At 26.9% G+C, this 14,727-nt stretch overlaps 1 protein-coding gene across 1 annotated transcript in view; it reads right to left on the bottom strand.

Annotated features, from left to right (window-relative positions):
• The window catches only part of Phcl-1 (pH-sensitive chloride channel 1), a 75,970-nt gene that overhangs the window by 42,165 nt on the left and 19,078 nt on the right, over positions 1 to 14,727 (bottom strand). Inside the window, exon 2 of the mRNA XM_074258420.1 lies at positions 2,986 to 3,192. The gene's annotated coding sequence lies outside the window, so the exon portion shown is untranslated. The remainder of the gene's footprint in view (positions 1 to 2,985; positions 3,193 to 14,727) is intronic.

The raw sequence follows: 14,727 nt of genomic DNA, 5'->3' as shown, positions 1-14,727 counted from the left end.
ATGTCACTTCCGGATATTAGACCGTCCGGCTCTATGAACTTTACAGTCTACAATATTAATGAAGAAATTATACTTTTGATAAAGTTTATACTTTTAAAAGTGTTGCTGCTTTTCAACCTAGATGAAAACTTTTTATAAAGACTTGTAAAAACTTTATCAGTTCAGTTTTTATTCGAATTAGATACAAATATAACCGTATCGATGTCTATAGGGTGTTTCATTTCAAACGATTTTTATTAACACTGAAATATTTTTCTGTTAAACATAAGAAAAAAAAAATTCATCAATTTTAATTTTTAATACAATAAAGGATGAAATTAAAAAAAAAAAGAACAGATAAATATGTATAAAATATATGAAAAATATAATTAAGAAATGACCTTGTATCTTGTAAGCTATTGACATTTTTAAAGATATAAGCTCACTCCGATATTCTACTCATCGAGACCTTTCATTTGAGTACCCACATCAATTTTTCATATATTTTATATATTTATATATATATTATATATATGTATATATATATAAATATATATAAAAATGCATGTGGGTACTCAAATGAAAGCTCTTGATGAAAATAACATCAAGATGAGCTTATATCTTCAAAAATGTCGATAGTTCGCAAGATATTTATTAAATTGTTGCAACTTATCTCGTTTCATGCTCCTGTTCAGATTAATCTTCTCAATCGATCTTCAAGTGCAAACAAATGCATCGCGAAGAATGACACCTGATTTTACAAGATTCCCGGCGGCTTACAGGACGCTCTAAGACCATCAGAATCCGAATAAAAAGTAACTAGGTTACGTTATAGGATTTACGTTAGCGAAGGATCATGAATCCCGTGTGTCTTTTTCATCCACTAGCTTCTATTCCGCGGTGATTCATTTCGCAAAAGTTCCAAAGATATATGCTTGACAATCTATGACAATATATGCGTGTTTCAGCTTAGATTTATAAGAAGCTAGTGGTTTATTCTCGGTAAGCCAATTTTTAAAAAACAGGTCCATTGTTTTCGTTTTATTTAAAATCAATAAATATTTATTTTTATTTTTTAATTTCAGGCAGTTATTTTTACCTCTATTTACTTTTTTTCATCATTTATTAACGTGAGGTTAACCGGAGCGCCGCCAGTACAACCTAAGGTTGTCTTAACTATAAAACGGTCTTAAATTCTATAGGAAGGGGTAAGTTGAATCAGAATAGTGAGACCTATTCTCTAGCTGGGACAATTTTACACTTTACACTGTATATATAGTTATAACTATAACCTACATTCACATTACGAGGAACTCCATTGAATAATGACGTGGAAAATAATGACTTCAGACGCTCTGACAGAGTTTAATGAGTTGCCGCTTAAAACATTACTCGTATGTTATTCAATAGTACAAAAACACTTACTACTTTTGGATAAATTTAATGAAAAATTCCAAATTGCTGGATGGTCAAACTCGAGATAGGAAAGCTAAAAAATCGACAATGCCATTTTTTTTTCTTTTATCTCCAATAGTTTTTAGTTTCCAGATAAATATTTGACGTCTTTATACAAACGTAAAATCAAGGAAAACTAAAAAAATTATTGACTTTTAAAAAAAATTATTTTTTTAATTAAAAAAAAAAAAAAATGGAAAGAATTTTTCTCGAAAAAATAAAGAATTTCATTGAGTTAATTATTTTCTACATTAAATTATTCTGGAAAAAAAATTTTCTTTTTTTGAGCGAAATTTTTAATTGATTTTTTTTTAATACAAAAAAAAAATAAAATAGAATTTTTATCCAAAAACATAAGAGCCAAAATTTTTCCTAACTTTTGAAGGCAAAAAAGCTGTCGAAATTTTTATTTTTTTTTTTTTTTTCACGACATTTTTCGTCATAAATGCGCCGTAAAAACAATCAGAATAAAAAAAAATTTGAAAATATTAATTTTTCACTTAACTATTGCCCAAATTGTAAATAATCACTAAAATTTTATATAATTTAATAAAAACTCCTTAAAATTTTCTCAGGTCTAAAGATTTCACCAAAAAATTTTTCCCCGAGCAAGGAATAATTTTTTTTTAATTTAAAAAAATATAACAAAATTTTATTTTAAAATTTCGCGCATAAATTTTTATAAAAAAAATTTTTTAGATCAATTGACAGTCGTAATATTTTTCGGCACTAAATCTTGTAAATATAAATTCCATTCATCAATCAAGCCCTGTTTGCAGGTCGGGTAACTGACGCTCGAAAATTTCTCCATTCTCTCCTATTATCCGAGTTCATTTTTCTCCATACACGAACAAAGATAGTAAACAATTTTTCATAGTCGATGCTCCGAAAAACGAAATTTAAACCTTAAGAATAATTTAAAGCTTTTTTGCAAGGATAAAATATTTTAAAAATAACTAGAAAATTTTAAGGATTTTTCCACGTCTTTAATTTCAACGAAAGTTATATCGTGAACGTCTAATAATAATAATAATAATAATAATAATAATAATAATAATACAACAAAGTGTATCCGTATCAGGGTGACTCGATAAACAAGCTGTTTGCTTAGCTACTGCATAATATAACTAAATTAATAATTTATGAACAAGCTATCACTTTTTTTTTTATTTTACTCTCGGGTGTTTGTAGTATCAAGTCCTCCGTCTTCTCGTCCTTTAATAAATGGGTGTACAGTATATAATATACTTCTCATGGAAAAAAAAAAAAAAAAAAAATATCAATAGTACTTAAATTGTATGATGATATTTAAATTTATTTACACCATTATAATAACGATAAAAATAAGCTTTCAAGGATAAATGGAGTCAAGCTGAATGAGGGGGTCAGGGTTGATTCTAAGAATAAATTTATAAGAATGACGATGTTAACAATGATTATATGCAAGAATAACTAAACTATTTTACCATGCGGTAACGAATAATCGATAATAAAAAATAAAATGAAAAAATATATTTTTTTTATGTCAATTATTAAACAATAAGGTCGTACCTTAGCTTTAAAAATGTCACTGGCCGCAAAGGAAGAGGCAGATTGCCGATGCTTTGTAGGGTCTATTTCAACTTCTGTGCTCTGCCATTTTCATTGTTGTTCGTTTACACTTGCTTACCCTTTGTTTTTATTCAAACCTCGATAGAGAAAATAAACAGTTTCAGTTCTTCATCTCGATCCCCAATTCCGACAGATTGAATCCAGTACCTGAAAAAAAAAAAAAAAAAAAAAAAAAAAAAAAGGAGATTTATTTATTAATAGTTTGTAAGAAAAATTAAAGGTACAAAAATTTTATCAATTCTATAAAATTACGTTTTAATTTATAAATATAAATATTACAGAACTTAAGGTAGTACCCTCGCCAGAGTAGTTTTTTTAGGATTTTTTTTTAATTTTGACAAATTAATGTTCATATAATTCTGCATCGATTGGCGCAATTTGAAAACTTTTGACCATTTAGTTTCAAAGATATTTAATTTCAAAGTTTGAGTTTTGAACGCTCATATACATTACGGTATACGGGATATCCAAAAGTTTACCTACAAACATTTTTATATCTCAGAAACTTTTCTTAGGATCTTTTTAAAAAACTAGAGTAACGTTAACTAACAACTAAACAATTTTTTAAAAATAATTTCATTGATAATTATTAGACAGTTTCACAAATATTTATTAATAAGTAATGAAAAATTTACCAGACTTTAGCCGAGGAAGGGATACGTTAATAAAGCTATGGCAACAACGCAACTTTTGTGAGCCAAGAAAAAAGTATGAGACGCGCATGCGCTGAAAAATTTGAAAAGTTTAATGTACGTTAGGTGTAATATTATAGTTATTAATTTTATTTATTTAAAAAAAAAAATAACAATGATTATTTTATGAAAATAAGTATTTTTCTTTATTTATTAAAAATTTAAAAAAGTTAACAATTTTAATATAATAATATATATTAATCTTTGATAAGTTATAAAAATAATAATCAGATGAAATAATAAAAAATAGTAAAATTTAAAATCAGTTAATACATCAACACAAAAAATTTAATTACTGATTTTTCTGAAAAAACAAAACAATACTGTCAATTATTTTTTTTTTTTTTTTCAGACATTGTAATTATATTTCCGAATAAATGTATGTAAATAAATAAATAAACGCTTTCATCAAAACAGAGGTTAGTTTACAGATGATCCAAAATACTACAGTGTAACCACTATAAAATATCTTAACGCTGATGCAGTGTTGCCAGACTTTTAAAACGATCAGTTTCTCGTTGGTAATTGGCTAAAATAAGTACATAAACAGCAAAAAGTTTTAGGCTTGTCAATAATTACTCTCAAGTATATGTACTGTACTCTCTAACATAAACTTTTGACTACGGAAGTCGCGAGGGTTCTACCTTAAAGAAAAAATAATTTTTTTTTTTTTTCAGTGCAATATTAAGTAGTAAAAAATTTTGTAAAAAATCAATAAAATTTTTCTGATAAACTTTATTTTATTTAAAAAAAATTTTTAGCACAGAACACATTTAAAATAAATAATACACAATATTTTTTACTGTGAAGGTCTTTTACCTCATAATTTATTGATAGATATCCAAAGATGATAAAAAATTCTTTTAACAAAAGTTTAAACACACACAAAAACTGTTTAAAAAGTGAGAATCTTTAAATTTTTGATTAATCGAGACAAAAAAACTGGTTATCTTCAATTATAAATATTTTTATTAAACTTTTTTAATTTAGATATGAAGTGCTATCGGTTATGAAGCTACAATAGGATTTTCATTTAGAAATCTTTATAATTTTCCAAGTAATTAATATTTAAAAGTTAAAAAAACTGGAAAAAATAATTTTTTAAAAATCATATTCAAAAATATCAAGGAAAATTATCACTTGAAAATAATTAACTTGAAAATGATATAACGAGTAAATAATTCCTAAAATTGAATTAATGAAATGATGGACGATAAATCTAAAAATTAATTACACTGATGAGGCTTATAAAAGAATGGTAACGCGACAAATAATATTTCTTAGTATGATTGTATTGTAAAAAAATGAAACATGATACACTAGTCATAACACAGGAACGTTTGCATGAATGAGGACATGGGGCCAAGGCCGATGGGGTTGCAATAATCAACTATACTGGCAACCACTTTCAACCAATGACGCGACCACCCTCACTCTCACTCCTTAACCCTAGTCGTCTCGCTGGTATGTTGTCAACGCAGAATACAGAGAAGCCAATCCCTTCCCTTTTTTTTAAACACTTAACAATACTACTAAGATTATAACATTATAAATAACTATTATCGATTGTTTATGATATATTGATAACAATATTTATGTATCTTCTATATATATATATATATATATATATATATATATATATATATATATATATATATATATATATATATATTTATTTATTTTATACTGCAGACCGTCGACTATCGACTTTAGACTAATATAAATCTATAATAATCCTACTTACGATATTCAATCATATATATTTACTGCTGTGCTGCTATACAACAACAATTTTTATGTCAAACAAACAATAACATTAAATTTTATATTATTTATTTAATCGCGAGTACTCGTAAGACCGTTGCAATATACTCTGGTATTAATCCTGGAGCACAAACTTTAAATATTGCATTTAATTATTGCAATGTATCATTAATTTTTAAATTAATACATTAGCCATAAAATATAATGGAGTAATGGTGTAATTTTCACCATAAACAAACACAAAATTAAATTTTTTGAAAAACCTTGCGAATAGGCGTTATTTTTTTACTACGGTAGGGTAATAAGGCCCCGGTAGGGTTATACATACTGGAAATAGTTATACTATACTTGATAAAATTGGTATTATCATTTAAATTGAGCAACAATACTTTTTAAGATGTTGATAAAAATTAAAACAATGATTTTAAATTATTAAATATAAAATTATAAAAAATGTTTAGCATTTACTGAAATCGTTTTTTAGGAATTGTTTTGCGCTACTTTAGCATATTTAGGATGATGAAATATAGAAGACAAGGAACGTTGTATCGGGACTCTATAAACTTGTAGCGACATTTCTATATGCTAGATGCTTCTACTAGAGAAGTCTTTAGCGGAAACGTTAAAAAATCATTTATCAACTTTATTAAATATAAAGAAATTCTTCTATCAGTGAAGTTAAAGCTTTTGTTTGTTTAAAAATCCCAGATATTTGCATACAACTTTTAAGCGTTTCTCAAAAAATCCAAGCATTACTCATGCACTAAAAGAATTATTGAACGCAAGTATAATTACTCTGCAATTATAGAAAAATTTATTTACGTAAATCTTTTTTAATTAATAAGTGTTGTATAAAGCTTTCTATAGATCAGAGAACTATCAAATGTTATGAATAATTGTAGACAAAATGGATTGAAAGAGCTCATAAATCATGAAGTTTTAAAATGCACATAGTCGCTATTTTATAACTGACTGGACGCACTAACTCAGAGTACCTTTTCCAGTGTAACCAGAAACAAAAACAAAGCTCTGTTCCACAATGCCTTGAGGGAAGCTAGCAGTGAGGGATAGTTCATGCTTCGAAGAAACTAATTTAACAGTTTTGTAACTGGTTTTACTGACTCTCAAACATTGTTGAGTAACTAAGGTATGCTAAATTCCAACTCTATAAAGTTCAAAGACTATGGTGAGACTTCAGACGAGCTTTTTTGCACTTTAACGGCTGCTATACACTTGTAACGAGTCAGAATAAGTTGACAAAACGCTGATTAATGACGGGGTTCTTCATTGTTACTAAAATATAGTATGCGCCTTAATAAAGTATAGAATTGTGTATACTTTCATGTTTATGATATATTTGACCAATCCTTTTTTACATTACGAATAAATTGATTAAAACAATACGTCAATAAATCTGCGTTCTTTTATACAAGACATTTACTCTAGCTGCTGATTAGCGGTTTGATTAAAAGCGAAACATAAAAGTATTTACTTCCTAGAATTTACGATTATGTGAGGTTAAAAACCCGTTGATTTGTTTGAATGTGTAAAAAAGGACATAAAATACCGCAGCCAACCAACTACTCTTGCTCGATCTTTTTTTTTATGCTTACTTGAGAGTAAACTGTCTTTATTTCGAGTATGCCGCAGAAAAATTATGTCAATAATTAGAAAAAAAAAAAAAAAAGAATTTTCTTAAAAATTAAATGTTTTAAATTGAGTTGCAGGAAACAAAATTAATTAAGAACAAACCACATTTTCACTAAAATTGTCTCTATAATTAAACTTATAAATCTTGGGCCAAGCGTAGTTGACAAGCGATACAAGATGTAAGAATACCAGTAAAAAAAGTTAAGCTTCAATTTTGAAAATCAATAGCACGTTTTTTTTTTTTACACTGTGCACTGATAGAAAGATTTATCAACCATTGATAATTTAATTAATTTCAAGACAAATATTTAATTTATTAAATTTTAATAAATATTTTTTAACATTCAATAAATACGACTAAATTTTAAGCGAAATCCTTCACAAATTGCAAGAAATCTGAAATCACTGGACCTGCAATAATTTTTTTCTATTTTAGAATTCCAATTCGTCTTGACCTATTCAATTGATTAAAATACAGCTTACGACAATTGATAGGGTTCACTAGACTTCGTATCGGTTCCATTATATTTTTAAGCTCATAAATTAAAAGTAAAATTATTCGCTTGAAATACACACAATGTTGTTGAATGAGTAATACATTACCGTGTTTAATTATATTTTTATTAATCACTAATCATGCAAAATTTTGCAGGATAATATTTTACTGTCCATTTAAAAATAAATTTTTAATATATATTGCAATAAATTTGTTTATAAACAAATCAAAATATGAATTCAATATTATCAATTGACTGTTTAAAATTAGGAGAGGGTGGGGCAAGATGGACCACCTGGGGCAAGATGGTCCACCTCAAAAATTGACCAAAAATTTATTTTTCTAATATTTTGGAGACGGCCCATCTTGCCTCCCCCCCCCCTTTTCCCCAAAAAAAAAAATTTTTTTTTTGAACTTTTTGATAGTAGAAAGTCACAAAAAATAAAAACTGGCTTAGATAAAAAATCGTTAGTCTCCTAGACCTTGTTCCAAGCAGGCAAAAGACGTGCCTCATCTTACAGATATCTTATGCGATAAAAGACTATAGGTACGTACAATTCTACATAATAGTCTATGATTTTCTGTTCTCATTCTTAACATCAGCTTGCTTTACATGACCAACTTTTTACCGATCTAAGTGGTTGTGTGTATGTGTGTGGTGACTAGGTGAAGGTTAACACCGAAACTGTGATTATAGAACAGCAAGAGGTATTAGTAGTAAAGAAGGAGAAAACTTTATAGTGCTATAAAAATAAATCGATATTCCTGGGTTATGTATGCAACAATGCCTACATAAATGTCATTAGACACTTTGAAACGTCAAAATTTTATTACGATTTATACAGTCTTTATTAACGTTGAATTGCTACAAATTTAACCTTATCGATTCCGGAATTTATTAATTTAACATGTTTTTAAATCACAAAAGGCCAAACAAACTTTATTTACATAATTAACAATCAAATGGATATTTATGTCATAAGGCCGTAAAGTCGCAAAAAATTGTCCTAAAAGAGTCATAAGCTTAGGATCCTAAACGTGACACAATTTAGGACATTTTTATGACAATTTTAGGATATTTCTATGAAAATTTTATGACTACTTTAGGATACTTTTATGACTATTTCAGGACAGTTAAATATCATAAAAGTGTCCTAAAATTGTCATAGAAGTATCCTAAAATTGTCTTAAAAGTATTTTAAAATTGTCATAAAAGTATTTTGAGTGGCGAATATTATTAGATTATGCAGTTTTTATATCTGCAGACCAAAATAACTACTCATGGAAAACTTTTAATCATTTTTGATGTTAGAGCATGAAAAAAATTGAAAATATTACTTTTAGAATATAAGGACTGTCTAGTACTTGGTAGAGTGACTTTACAAGATCTTTACGTAAAAAAGACTGTCAAGTTATCTTAAGTATCTTGAGATTAAAATGCGTATTTCAGTATTATATGGAATCTCTCTTAATGATAAAAGCAATCGAGGTTAGTGAGATAAGATATGCAAAGTAAGATGATTTTGTTTGACAAGTAAATCGGAATTTGGGATAGTTTTAATAAAAACATGTAAATGCAATATTTCAAATGAGCTAAAAAATATTTTAATGCTAACATAGTCTATACTTTCATCTTCATTCCCAATTCTTAAATAAGTAAATAATTATGTAATTATTATTATTATTATTAATGTTTATGATTAAAATTAGCTGTTTGTGAAATCTACTTCAATTTCGGCTGCCGAATGGCCTTTTTTTTGTTAAATGCAGTGTATGTTTTTAATTTCGTACAATTTGTACCCAAAGGTGAAAAGGAGGAAAAAGCTGAACTGGCTGAACATTGAGTCTGATCGCATGATCGATGATTTTGTTGAGATTCGAGGATCGCGTGTCACATGTAAAATAAAACTAGTATAGTTAAATTTAGGTCTCTCGATCATTGTCTTTATAAGTATATATATGTATACTCCTAGTGACATATATAATCTTTTTATAGAAACAACATAAAGTATAACGGACTTAAAAAGGACATAATAGACGCAGTGTAAAATATTGATCATCATTTTCAGACGACATTTATATAATTTTCACTCACAGCCAAGAAAACTTAAACTGAATGGAGGACTAAAAACTTATAAAAGCCATGTATTGAAGGCCACATGGAGAAAAAAAAGTTGAATGGCTTGTTCGTGTTTGATACCTACACATGTAAACACACTAGCATGGAAAAGAAGCTTGTAAAGATTGTAAAGGGTGCTGGTAGCTGAAACGGAAACGCAGCGCCGTTTGTTATTTGTTTTTCCTCTTTGCTTTTGACAGCTTTTGATAAAACTTTATGCGCTTTCTACTGGAGGACAATAGTTTCTATGGCCTCTGTATTTTTTATTCTCTGGATTGTCGATTTAAAGTGTCAGAGTGAACGCTTTCAATAGAGTAATCGTTTTAATTATCTTCTTTCGTTCAATAACTTTTTATTGATTTACCACAAAAAAATTCAACTAATTATAGTTTTGTTTTGTCTATTCATTTGAAAAAATTTTTTTCAAGACAGCTGATGGTCCTTTTTCAAGGAAACTTACTTTTTGTATTGAAAAAAAAAAATTTTCGAAAAAAAAAATTTTTTCATTGAAGAAATAAATAAAAATCGAAAGACTGCTCATAATGGTCATTTTTACAAAAACAAAAAATTTAAAGCTTCGGAGTACTATGAAAAAAAAATCTTAGCGCTTTTAATTTTTCAGAGATTCTAGGAGACACTTAAAGGTTGAAAAATTACCAACGATATCCTTTATTCATCCATTTAATCCAAAGTTATACCAATTTATCCGCATATCCTTAATTATGCGAATTTTTGTCGTTTTTTCAGTTAAAGTTTTCAATTAAAAAATAATTTTTTTGACAAAAGCTATTCACAGTTTCTTACAGAGAATATCTTGTAGTTTTCAAAACAGTCCTTCGATTTCCTATACGATCATTATTTCCAGAGTTATTGATTGTCAAAGTAAAAAAGTACTTTTTTGCTTTGACTGACGATAACTCCGCGGCAAATCATCGTACAGGCTTTTTGATTACATCAAATTGAAGGGGATTAAATTTTCTAAAAAAGCTATTCAGCGAAACAATGGAAAAAAATGTTTTGAAGCCCGTAGAATTTTTTTAAGACGACAAAAAAATTTGGAAAATTTTTTTTTTGTGGTTTTGTTGGGATTTTGCAAGACCCGAACATGATAAAAAATTTTCATGGTAATTTCTGAAAACTAGACACTTGGAGCTACAATTTGCTTTTTTTTTTTTTTTTTTTTTTTTGCTGTACGAGCATTTTCCTCAGAGTTACAGTTTGTTGAAAATCACTCAAAAATTTCGATTTTTTTTTGTATCAATTAATTTTTGAAAAACAATTTTAATTTAAAAAAAATGACTTGATTTTTGTAAGGTGAGAATAGAGCACTACCTCATACGCTTTGCTTGTGATAAATATGCGTGCAATAAATATAAAATCATCTGATTGATTGAACATTTAAAAAAAATCGGTTAAAATTGCATCTCAATGACACATTTTAATATTATTTACCGTTCAAATAGAGCGTGAGATCGATAAAGCAAACAAATTAGGCATACGGAAAAAATTCAACGGAACAGAAGTAGAATAAACGTACAAATAGCGAATATGTGAAACATACAGACCAATCAATATTGCTATTTTTACACTCGAGGCGTTTTACATAAGTGTGTGAAAAAACAATAACACAATATCAAATGGATGAAATAAGAATAAAAAAAAGAAAAAAAAAAGAACGAAACTCATTCTTTCTTTTTAAAATAAAATTTTAATAGTAAAACCCAATCAAATTTAAAAGTAATCACAAAGACGTATGCACGAAATTGAATTCCTGGATTTAAAATAAATTAAAATGTAAACTGAGTAAATTTATTTTGATTAAAATAAAACCATTTTTTGTCAAATGAGTTTTTAAAACAGACAGATTAATTACTTGGACGTTCCCGTGATAAATTTTTTTATCAAACAGTTAAAAGCTTAAATTATTCAAATTTATGTTTTAATAGTGACGTTTAGATGCTTATGTATATTATGAAAGAATCGAAATCATTAACAATAATTACTTTATCTAATTAAAGCTCTGAAATATTGAATAAATCCGAGGGCTCATTGGAAATTCCCTGATTGTAATCATTCATAGTAATTTATAAGCACCTATGTGTTAAAGTAATATTTTGTTTTTGATAAATCAGATTAAGTCAAGTGTGATATCTGATGAAGGCAATCAGATATTTGTGTAGAAATTATATTCGGATTTTTAAAAATTGGGTGAAGTTTATAAGCAAATTCAAGTAGAAACTTGCAACAAAGGAAAATATTATCAGTCGATTTCCTCTTGATGTGATTTCACTGATAGTATCTCAGCATTTAATTTATGATCATGCAGTAATTAAATGATAACAAGCTTAATAAAACTCATTGACAAAATTTTCAAGGTCATTCACAAGGTCAACAATTTTTTTTTATTATTTCAATAATTAGGTAGATTTCTTTAAAAATTTTTTCATTAATTAGAAATTTATTTAATTAATTAGAATTTTTTATATCAATGAAAAATTTTTAAATTAGTTAGAAACTTTTATATTAATTTTTAAAATCAATGAGAAATTTTTGAATTAATTTTTTAAAATAATTAAAAATTTTTGTCTTCTAATAACGTGTTTTTTTCAAGATTCAAACAAAAAATCTACCTACCCACGTCGGTTGTGACTAAATCACCCTTTTTTAATAATTAATAATAATATTTTTCGATATCATACTTTTTCAAACTATGGATAGCATTATATCTAATCATATTCTCCAAGATAAAATTGACTTTGATTAGATCTAATTTCACTTCTTCGAATTTATCACTTTTCCTACGGAATTAAGATTTAATTTTATTATTACAATATAAAGCTAATTTAATTTCTATACTCATAAATTTTACTCAATTAGACTTAACAATTATTGTTATTAAACGAAGCTTAACGCGATTGGTTCTATTTAACGAAATACGGCTTTAATTCCCTATAAATTATAAATCCATGGTCGAGAATATTATAACTAATTTTTAAATATAAAAAGTAATTAAAGAAAAATTTGACTCTGAAAATTAACGGCGTAAATCTCCGTAAGGCGAGGTTGATAAGATGCTCAATTAATTTTTTTTAACGTAATCTCCATGACTGTGATATATTCTCATGATTTATCTAATCAATATTGTGGCGTTAAGTCAGATTAATTCAATTATTTTTTTACTGTCATTTTAACAAAAAATTCTCCTTAAATAGGATAAAAACTTAAATTTAATATAAAATTAATTTGATTACAAAAAAAGCGCGTGATAATATCTAATTATGTAAATGCGAATCGTTAATTTAATTAACTTGGCTGGCAAATTCAACTATTTGCTATGTAATATCTTTGACCTCTTTAATCTTAAAAATATAACTTTGAAAACACGCTTTCAAGCTACCAAACTTTTGAATTTTGTTTTTCCTGTTGAAACTTTCCGTAAAACTTTTTTATTTTCACAAACCCAGAACAAAATAATACGATTGAAATAATTTTAGTCGTAACCAAACGTGTTTATCTAAATCGAAGTTCGAATAAATTGTTGAATGCTTTGTGTAAAAAGTTGGTAATTTATTGAGATCAACTATATTGCCCGCTCGCTCGCTTGGCTCGTTTTTATTCAACGTCGTTTTTATTTGAAAAAACAAATTTATTTTTTTTTTTAAATTCTATGCCACACGAAAAAATTTTCTGAAAATGACATTGGCTCAAAATTTTTATTTATGTAGTTATGCATTACGCGCGGTGTTAGCAGGATTGCGTCCACAGTTCTCAACCGATCTTTATGAAATTTTCTGGGCTCATTCTGTGGATCAATACTAAGATCAAGTTTCAAGATAAGCAAAATCCGCCGGTTAGTTTACGAGTTGTGGGTGTTTGAAAATTTTTTTTATTTTTAACAAATTTTGAATTTTGTATATTTTATGGAAATAATTTTCCAGATATAAAAGATAGATGAAATCTATTAAATTTATCTCAAACTTCATTTAATTACCTTCAATTTAAGCTATTACTCGTCTAGTTTTGATGATTTTTTAAATTAATTCCGTGATTTTCAAAATTTGAAAAAATTTTTCAATGAATGTATTTCGGACCTTTTTCTTTAAATAATTTTTAAACCATAAAAGTTGGCTTAAATCTATTAAATTTATTTCAAAGTTCACACAATTGTCTTCAATTTAAGTTATTATTCGTCGATTTTTGATCCTTTTTTTAATTTATTCCGTAGTTGAGAAAATTAAAAAAAAAATCAAGAATAAATAAATTCTTAGCTTTTATCATCAAATGACTTTCGTCTGTTACAAATCCTATTTTTTAGGTAGATATCTTTGAATATTTATTTGTTATAGTCGTTCTTATATCGTTCTTTGCAAAAAATTAATAAAAAATAAATTTTAAGACATTATTGCCTTTTAATAACGTGTTTTTTTTTTTTTCAATATTCAAACAAAAAATCTACCTATCCATGTATGAAAATAAAGTTAGCTGACATTTCAAAATTTTTATAAATTTTTTATTGAAGAAATTTCAATTAAACAATTAAAAAAAATTTTTCACTTGTAAAAAAACTTGAAAAACTACAAGCGCAATTTTTTAGAAATATTTTTTTAGTTGTAATTTAATTAAAAAAAAAAAAAAAAAAAAAAAAATCAAAAATTTTCAGACGTCTGCTAACTTCAGTGTCATATCCATGTGGGGTGTTGCCGAATGACGCTTTTTTCCGTGTAAAACCTTTTTCAAACATCAATTTTAATAACGTGTTTTTTTCAATATTCAAACAAGAAATCTACCTATCCATGTCGGATGTGGCCGAATAGCGCTTATTAATGATACAACACATTAAAGCGTTATTGCCTTTAAATAATCATCTTCAATCTAGATCATATAAATTCACAAATCGCCGGCGTCATAACATCTGATAACGCTCGAAATCATCCTCTTGAAATCTCGGAATTTCCACCGGC

The sequence above is a fragment of the Cotesia typhae genome, unplaced genomic scaffold (assembly GCF_013202065.1).
Source record: "Cotesia typhae breed Kobodo isofemale line unplaced genomic scaffold, CoteBio_Ctyphae scaffold_91, whole genome shotgun sequence".
Classification (NCBI taxonomy): domain Eukaryota; kingdom Metazoa; phylum Arthropoda; class Insecta; order Hymenoptera; family Braconidae; genus Cotesia; species Cotesia typhae.
Note: the sequence above shows the minus strand (reverse complement) of the source record. Positions and strands in the feature narration are given on the sequence as shown.